The sequence below is a fragment of the Strix uralensis genome, chromosome 3 (assembly GCF_047716275.1).
Source record: "Strix uralensis isolate ZFMK-TIS-50842 chromosome 3, bStrUra1, whole genome shotgun sequence".
NCBI lineage: Eukaryota > Metazoa > Chordata > Aves > Strigiformes > Strigidae > Strix > Strix uralensis.
Window position 1 is genome coordinate 28,501,788 of NC_133974.1, and position 9,144 is coordinate 28,510,931.

A 9,144-nucleotide genomic window follows, 5' to 3' on the forward strand; every position below is an offset into this window, starting at 1 on the left:
AAGGATTGTGGAAAAATATTTTGAGATTAGTGCAGATCTGTAGGTATTTTATATTATTAACTTAATATATTTATAGAGACATACAGTTACCTTTTAGCAGAACGTATAACAAAATGAAAGTATACAATTATTAAGATGTTACCCTTTTAATATTTTCAGTTAAAGGAGACCTGTAAGATATTTGTGGTGCTGTGACCAGCCACTGGAAATCATATGTCAGATGGTATCTAATAAAGTATTCCATCTGCGCTTAAACTGCATAGCACTGTGACATGAAGGTGTCCTAACATACAAGTTTATAGATGAAAATGTTTTACATATCAAATAGGATGCTTTTGGCAGAGATGAAAATGGTCTACTAAGATTCTTAGAGAAATGTCGATTTGCTTTTCCCCATGATTAAGCTAGAGAAATTGTCTGTAGTTGTGTAATGGTTTTGGTAATGAGGGATTTTAGAAAGTTGTTTCGTGAAGTATGTCAGAACTGAGTTTAGATTGATTTTTAGATACTTTTGTAAGTATATTTACAAATTTTAACAGAATCTGTTTTAAAAAATGAACTCCACTTATTGTCTTTTTCTTTACGTAAAGACAAAGAAAACTATTAAATATGAATGAAGATGTCAAAAAGGACACTATACAAGTGTGAAGCAGGATATTTTGCATTAGAGCAATCAGAAACCTCTCAGGCAGAGTTGTCAAGAAAACTGCTGCAAGGATAATAGGTCCATTTTCTATGAAATCTATGTAATTTTAGTTTAATTCACTCTGAATTAAACTGAATAAATCTGCTGCAAATGAAGCAAAACCTTGTATTTGATTAAGTGTACAGACAAATAAGCACCAAATGTTTTGACTTTACTCGGTAAAAAACAATGTTAAAATAAAGTGTTGATATTTAAAAATATAAGGCTCCCCTTCCTCCTTCCTTCCAGCTTCACTTGGGGCTGACAGTGTAAAAGTCCTTCCTAGGGTCTGCCTCAACACTCTCTAATGAAGATCTAATTTTCTCTAAAGCTCCCTTAAACTCTCATGGTTTGAACAGCAGAGCCTGAAGCTGAAGTGTGTTAATTCCTGTGGGGACAACTTATATGTTACAATTAAACAGTTCTTCACCCAGACTGTACTGCCTGACACCAAAGCACACCCCATGCAATGTTACTTTTGAGCCTCTAATGCAGGGTGAGGGTGAAGTGATCTCTCTGGATTATGTTCCCTTGTTGGAGTCACGGGAGTGGATACTCAGAAGCCACAGGGGGAACTTGTGTTGTTGATACTGCCTGGAAAACTGAGGCATAGATTTATTTGGGGAGAAGAGCAGAGGGAGGAGAGCTAGAAAGTATATCTTGGCTGTGTGTAATTGTATCGAAAGCTTTGCCAGATAATTGGTATATGTATTTACTAAGCCTCCAACTAATTATTTAGACTTATTTGGGACTAAAAGTGCAGATTGTAACAACTAACAAAATGCAAAAATATGTCAAGTCATTAATTGTACTATAAAAATCACATAGCAACTTGTTTTCTGAGATTTTATATAGTGTTTTAATCAAGAATGGCTAAAATTGACTTATTCCCTGTGAAGGACTGAGATATTAATAGAATATTAATAAATTAATTATAAATAAATATACAGTCCTGAAAGTAGTTATGAGTCTTTCTATGCCTACATAGTTATTTCTATTGTTCTCAACATATTGTATATTATACCTTAAAACGCTACAGGCTTGTTTTAAATAACTGCTGAAAAGAGCAACAAATATGAGTTATTTGGTTAAAAAGTTGATTCCTACATCCCGGTAGCTGACCTGTCTTTTGTGCCTTCTCCATAATGCTGGGGTTTTGTACATTTGCTATCAAGTAACTGTAGATTTCTTAGGATTTTTTGTGCTTATGATTATACAACATGATAAGCTTGGAGGGAAATTTAGGCATATTGATGTATATGTTTCATCAAAAACGTATTTTTGTAAGGAAATAAATTGCTGTGAGAATGGATTAATTGAGGTAAAATGTCATTTGGCCAAACCTTCTCTCTCTCCCCAAGTAACTTGAATCACATTTTTACCAATATGCTGGAGGGACACACTGGAGGGATGAAAGATTTGAGTTCAATCAGGCAGAAGAGGAATGTGAACTAGATTTTATTTTTTCCAAATTATAACCCTAAGCACTGGGCAAGTAAGGATAAAGAACTGCCAAGATGCTGCCTCATGCTTTGTGTGAGGTTGGAAGCTCACCAGACGATGACTCCTAGGGCAAATGGTGCATACTGTTCTTGTCTCACCGTCCTTGGGGGGAGACAGCTCATATAACATGATGGCAAGAGTGGTCTGTGATATAAAAGCTTAACTCTTCACCCTTTTCACCCTTGTACTATATAGGTTTTTAGTACATTTTCTGTTTGTTTATCACCTGATTGGCATATGCCTTCTGACAGTATCACCATATTCTGTATAAGGGGCCATGCCCACACTGCCCCTTGGCTTCTAATTTGTCCTTGCTGTGCCTGCTGCCAGTGAAGCTGGCAAAGTTTCAGCACGCAGGGCTAGTTGAGGACCATCAACATCCTATAGGCGAGGGCAGACAGGTAGAGTTTGGCATCACAGACCTCATCTTCACCCAAAACACTGAGTGCAGCCAGTGCTGTTTCAGATGGGACAGTACCCTTTATGTCATCCACCGGACAGTGGCCAGGACCAGTGTCCCCTGTGGCCAGGTGACAACTGCATCCCAGCCCAGTCTTTCTATTATCCAACAGAGGTGTTGGAGGAGGGAGCCAGCACCCATTTGTGAGACCATATTGTCTTCCATTTTGAGGATTCCTAGTGCTGAGCTTAGGAAAAGAAGGACCATATCCAGAATGTTGTACCCACTGCCCTGCAGTGAAAGCATGCGTCCGTCAGAGCTGCTGTCAGTTTGCCATGAAAACAGGACAGAAACCATTGTTTTCTATGGAGCCTAGCCAGTCTAAATGTCTGCATTTTAGCTGGGTGCTAGTTTGGTGGCAGCAAATCCACTGCTGCTTTATAGCCTTTGAAATAATTTTACATCCCTCCAAGGACATATCATTTCAGAAATGAAATAAAATATATAGGTAGATAAGTAATTAGAAAACAAGGTCTATGGTATGAAATAGGCATGTCACTGTGGAGTTATCTTTTTTTTTGTCTGCTCCCTTCCTCTACCCTTCTTGATAGTGGATATTCAAAAAGGGATATAAAAAACCTCATAAACATGTTAAGAGAATTAGATGTCGTGAGTTCAAACCCTGTCCAGCTACAATATGACTGGAACCCAGGGTTTCTCAGGTCCTGGGTGAGTGCTCAAAAATTTGGCCTTATGTGAAAGACCTTCTTCTCCAAAGGCAGCTGATTTTTTGAATCCTGAGTAAATGAAGACACTTTAAAATGGGAATTAATTTTGATGTCTAAAGCCATTAAAATAGACCCACACAGGAGAAAATGTTTTAGGTACACCTCTTTCTTTGGCATTTGTGATTGCCTGATTCAGTCATCTCGCTGTGCTAGCTGCTGCAAATCCTGACTGGGGAGTGTTACTCCCTGCCTAACTCTGCATCATTTCATGTATAAGATTAAGCAAACGCTGAAGTTTGTTTTGTGACCTTGATCATAGACATGGGCAGAGAAAGAAGATGAAAGATGGAGGTCCAAGAGAAACCTTGCAGCAGAGCCCCGTGTGCACCCCCAGGCTCTGCAACCTCTGCCCCCCATGCAGGGGCTAGCTGCCTGGGCTGGAGGCCAGCTCTGGTACGGGGCAGCCGTGTAAGCTGGGATCAGGCTGCTGGGAACACAGAGAGCTGTGAGATGCTTTTTTGGGGGTCTCTTCTTTGTCTGGGAGCTGCATTTAAGCTCAGGCCCTTGACCTTGGTTCTTGCCTGAGCCACACTGGAGGTATGCCTGTGCCTGGCCCTCATCCTGACCTGCTGACTTGACCTCAGACCTGCCTCATCACCAGGGCCTTGCCTGGGCTGTGACTGACCCTGGTTACCGTCACCAGACCTGTCCTGCTCTCCTTGCTTGGGCACAGTGGGACTGTTGCCTTTGCTTGTAAGGATGCCACCTTGCTGTCACCCCAGCTCCTGGCTGGTCTTCCCTGCTCTTTGTTTCTCACAAACAACTTAAGGAAGACAGTTTTTTTTCATCTCAGACTTTTATCCTTTTTCACCTGTATTATTTGTTGTCTTTTTTGCTGGACTGTTTTGATGCATCTAGATTTTATATTGGACTAGGACTGAGAATATATTTATCTAGTTGATTTTAGGAAAATAACAAAAAAAATTAATGCAGTAGAATTATATAGAAGATATGTGGGCTATGAGTAAAGTAGGTCTTTCAGTGCTTTTGGAAATATCTGTCCAAGAAAGCAGAAATCACAGTAGAGGGGAAAACAAGCCTGAAACCCATGAAGCTGTAAGTCACTCCTGAACATCAGCTCAAAGACTTACTTTTCCTGTTTTCTCTTTCACATTCATACATTGTTTATTTATATTGTATGGCTGGATACAGATGAGATGGGGTTAGAGGTCTTACCTCAGTATTCATTTCAGATGTTCATGTGCATTGCCAGATTGCTACAAAGCTCAGGAAAGCTCACAAGTTATTTTCCCAAAATGCCTATTGGAGTCAGCTATATAATTTAACATTTCAATAGAAAATATACATTGATAAAATTGATGTCAGCTAAAATGTCACTGAAAAGAGGAGGAAATTACTACATAGCTTTTCATTGCGAGGCGTAGTAACCTGGTAGAGCACTGCAGCTTGCCTTACACAAGTAGGTTGTCTATAGCTCCTGTCAACAGAGGGATTGACTTTCTCTGCCAACGGCTCTGTTGAAATGAATACAGCTTACGCTTAACTTCCGAGCAGCACAGTGAGTCATTGAACTTCTGCTAAACAAGCAGACCATAGCTTCAGAGGAAGCTATAAATAACTAATGTGTGGAAATCTACCATTGACTGACATGTCAAAATAATTTGGTCTGAACAAAATAATACCTCCTCTGATATCAGTTGGGTTAAGAATTGTATTTAGCCAAGCATAACTATATGGTTATTTTGCTAGATTAGAGATGAGATTTCTTTATCTTGAAAATGTGAGGATTTGTACCATATCCAAATTCCAAGTCTACATCTTAGCAGTACTGTTCGTCTGGGGATACACTGTGCTTCCTAACTTTTCCTAAGTCCACAGGAACAGAGCACTCGGATGATACTGCTTATCCACACTATTAAGAAATTCACCTTTGAAAATTCTGCTGTCAGAAAATTGAAAGAACCTGTTCTTCAAGCCCAAGTTGTATTTTGAGACCCCACTATTATGCTAAACCCCTTTCTTCTGACATGGCATCCATTACATGAGGTGTCTGTCCCATGTGGGCCCAGTGACAAAATAAAAGCCTGTATTTTTTTCCCCCTCCATTCCATACTCTCTGTTCCCATAGTGTACTGAGGGTTTTGGTTTTATAACTGGATTACTTTTCAAGCTTTCATCCCCCTAGAAAGGCTAATGAAACTCAGTAAGTGCCAATGTGGGTCTGGAAAGTCTGAACAATTGGGATAACTAATCTACTTTCAGGTTTTTCTTTTAGAACTTTGCTGCACTACAGCCTTCAGTAATAAAAGCAAAGACATATTAAGCTCCATAAATAAAATCTTCTCAAAAAGCAGTAAAATGTTCTTCAGGAAAAGAGTTTTAAATGGGCAATTCTAACAATGTTATACTGAATATCTCCACACCCCCAAAGGAAGAATAAAAGTAAAATGTACTAGCCAAATGGCAAAGATCAAGAGCCCAATATATCTCTCTCATTATATGAGGTTTTTAAAAGGTGACTGGGAGACTAGGGAGTGCATTTTTATTGTAGAGTGGCAGGAGAAAATTAAAAAATGGCTCTATTAAATGTTCTCACTAGTTTAATTAAGAGACCTATAATGAAGCACGTCATCTGGCTGGCTTTTATAGCCAATGGCAATAGTAAGTCTTTTAAAAAGAGAATAAAAGAGAAAAGAGGAAATATTGCATCTACATGTTATATGGGGAGAAGCTGTGACACAAAGAGGTTTGATTATCTTGAAATTTCATGTGTAGAAATTTGAAAAGATTATTTTTGGTGGCTACTTTAGACTTAGAACTTTGCTATTTTATCTTGCAATCACAATAATTTTTGTGCTGCTTATTTTTGTGCCTATTTGTTGATACTTGATACCTTCAGGTAAATGTCAATTTTCCTTGGTAACCTCCTTGTGCTTCCAGAGTGCATATTCTTGCTTGTCACTTAGACACCACCCACTAAACATACTCAGTAACAGTACTGACTGTCTTTTCACAATGATTATACATAAAAAAGAATCTTTGACAACTGAAACAAAATATTTACATCACTTTAAAGACCAGTTAAATGCATTAGAAATAGTTTAAGGAAGTTAGGGCAGGTTGTGACAGGCCTGTAAAGAAAAAAATCAATGAGTTGCATGTATATGATAGATTCAAATGAAAGCATTATTCTGCAGGAGGTGGAATTAGGAAGGTGGTGTAGGTAAGCTTAATTTGGATAGGAAGGTTCAAATCAGTTAAGAAAGTTTAGTTTCCAGTATCACACAGCAGAAGGGAAAATACGGATCTGAAAATCTCTTTTTTAACATCAACTCTTGCTCCTGACAAAAGGTTTAAAACAGAGTTTATGTATTTAGGTAAAGTAGATTCAGATTGTCAGATGTAATTATCAATTGGAAAAAGACCAAATTAAAAAAAAAAGAAAATACAAAACTATTACAGAAATGCAAAAAAGCTATTATGAACATGCTAATAAATCTACGTAATTGGCAAAGCCCTTTTTGTTATGTGTCATAGTGTCAGTGAATGAAGATTTTTTTTATTCTCTCCCCAATGTTTAAGTAAACTGAGGACTGATAAAAATGAAGCATATGTGAGACAAAGAGTCTTTGCTTTACTAAAACATTACAAGGATTGTAACAAAATCTTCAATCATTTACTTTAGGATTTTCTCCTCTGGCATACTCTATAGAAATAAAGACCATAATTTTGACAATCTGACAGGCTATGTTTTAGCCCCCGTTATGCAGAAGCTTAAATTCTGTCAGGAAAAAAAAAAGCAACCTTTATTCAGTGGACTGATAAACACTATTAACACCTAGGACAGTCAGTGGAAGCTGAGCAGGGACTATGCCTCCGAGGAGCTGTCTACTATTTGTGTTCTTCAGCCCCTCCTGCCCATAAACATGGACACCTAAACCAGGAACGACTTGTACAGGTGTCAGAAAAAGACAGACATATAGGGAAAGAGCAATTCCAGTAACATTCAGAATTGTTCTGTGGGTCTGCTTACTCCCCGCTTTGATTACAGAATCACAGAATGGTTGAGGGTGGAAGGGACCTCCAGAAGTCATCTGGTCCAACCCCTCTGCTCAAGCAGAGGCCCCTAGAGCTGGCTGTCCAGGACCATAGCCAGACAGCTTTTGAATATCTCGAAGAATGGAGACTCCACACCCTCTCCGGACAACCTGTGCCAATGCTCAGTCACACTCACAGTGAAATAGTGTTCCCTGATGTTCAGAACCTTCTGTGTTTCAGTTTGTGCCTACATTTCCTCTGGTCCTGTCACTTGCACCACTGAAAAGAGCCTGGCTCTGTCGTCTTTGGACCCTCCTTTCAAGTATTTATGTGCATTGGTAAGATCCCCCCTGAGCCTTCTCTTCTCCAGGCTGAGCAGTTGCAGGTGTCTCAGCTTTTCCTCATAGGAGAGATGCTCCAGACCCTTCATCATCTTTGTGGCCTTATGCTGGTATCTCTCCAGTATGTCCATCTCTCTCCTGTACTGGGGAGCCCAGAACTGGACCCAGCACTCCAGGTGTGGCCCCACCAGTGCTGAGCAGAGGGGAAGGATCACTCCCCTCCACTTACTGGCAGCACTCCTCCTAATGCAGCCCAGGATAACGTTATCCGCCTTTGTGGCATGGGGATGCTGCTGGCTCATGATCAACATGAAACCATGTCACCATGGCCACCAGGACACCCAAGTCCTTTTCTGCAAAGCTGCTTTCCAGCTGGGTGGCCCCAGCATGTACTGGTGCCTGGGGCTGTTCTTCCCCAGGTGCAGGACTTTGCACCTCCCTGTTTTGAACTTCATGAGGTACCTGTCAGCCCATTTCTTATTTATAAGAAACAGAGAAATAAGAAATAAATTTCTTATAAATAAGAAATTATTTAGATAATGAAAGATTATAGAGGAAGGATATATTTGTTCTATTTCCCTTTCCCTAGGGCAGAGCACCTATGCCTAAGTCATTCCTGAGAGACGTTTCTCTTGTTCAGTTTTAACAAGCTCCAGTAATGAAAACTTGGCAAGTCCCCCCAGGCACTTCTTTACTAGGAGAAGGTTTTTTTCTGATGTCTACCCTGAAATTTTCCATGCTGTGATCATTGCTTTTCCTCTGCGATGGTTTTTGAAAATCATCAGGTTCCCACTCATTGCTTTATTAAGCTAAACAACCCCACTTTATTATATCTTTGTGATTTTAGACCTTCGATTATACTCGGACACTCCAGGTTTTGTGTATCCTTCTTGAAATAGCATGACCAGCTGCAAAACCATATTCATGGCCCCACTTGTGGACTTGTGGTCTGGATTTTTGGTAATGGCTCCTACTGAAATTCTGCCCCTCACCCCCGCAAAAAACCCCACAAAAGAAGCTGAGCTACCTTGAGCTGAACAGCCATGCAGAAGACTTATTGTGCTCACCAAATTCAGTGAAGCTTCATCCAACTTTCATCATAACAATACAAAAGACAGAGACCTGGGGTTTTGTTTGATTTGGAGTAGAAAAAATTCAAGATTGCTTCCTATATCTCTAAAATAATATGTATCAGTTAACTGTGATTTCAAGCTGTGTCTATGTAATGTCATTTCTTTGCAGTCCATCTGCAGAGAATGTCATATGTACACTGCATAAAAGCAAGGGTGGGCATCCCATTTAAATTCATCATTTTGACTACCTCTGTATTCAGCAGAAAGAGGGAGGACTCCTGGAGGGTGATTTATCTTGGAATAAGGTAAGTATCAAAAATACATTGGCGATCTTCTGCTCTCTGAGACCTCTCTC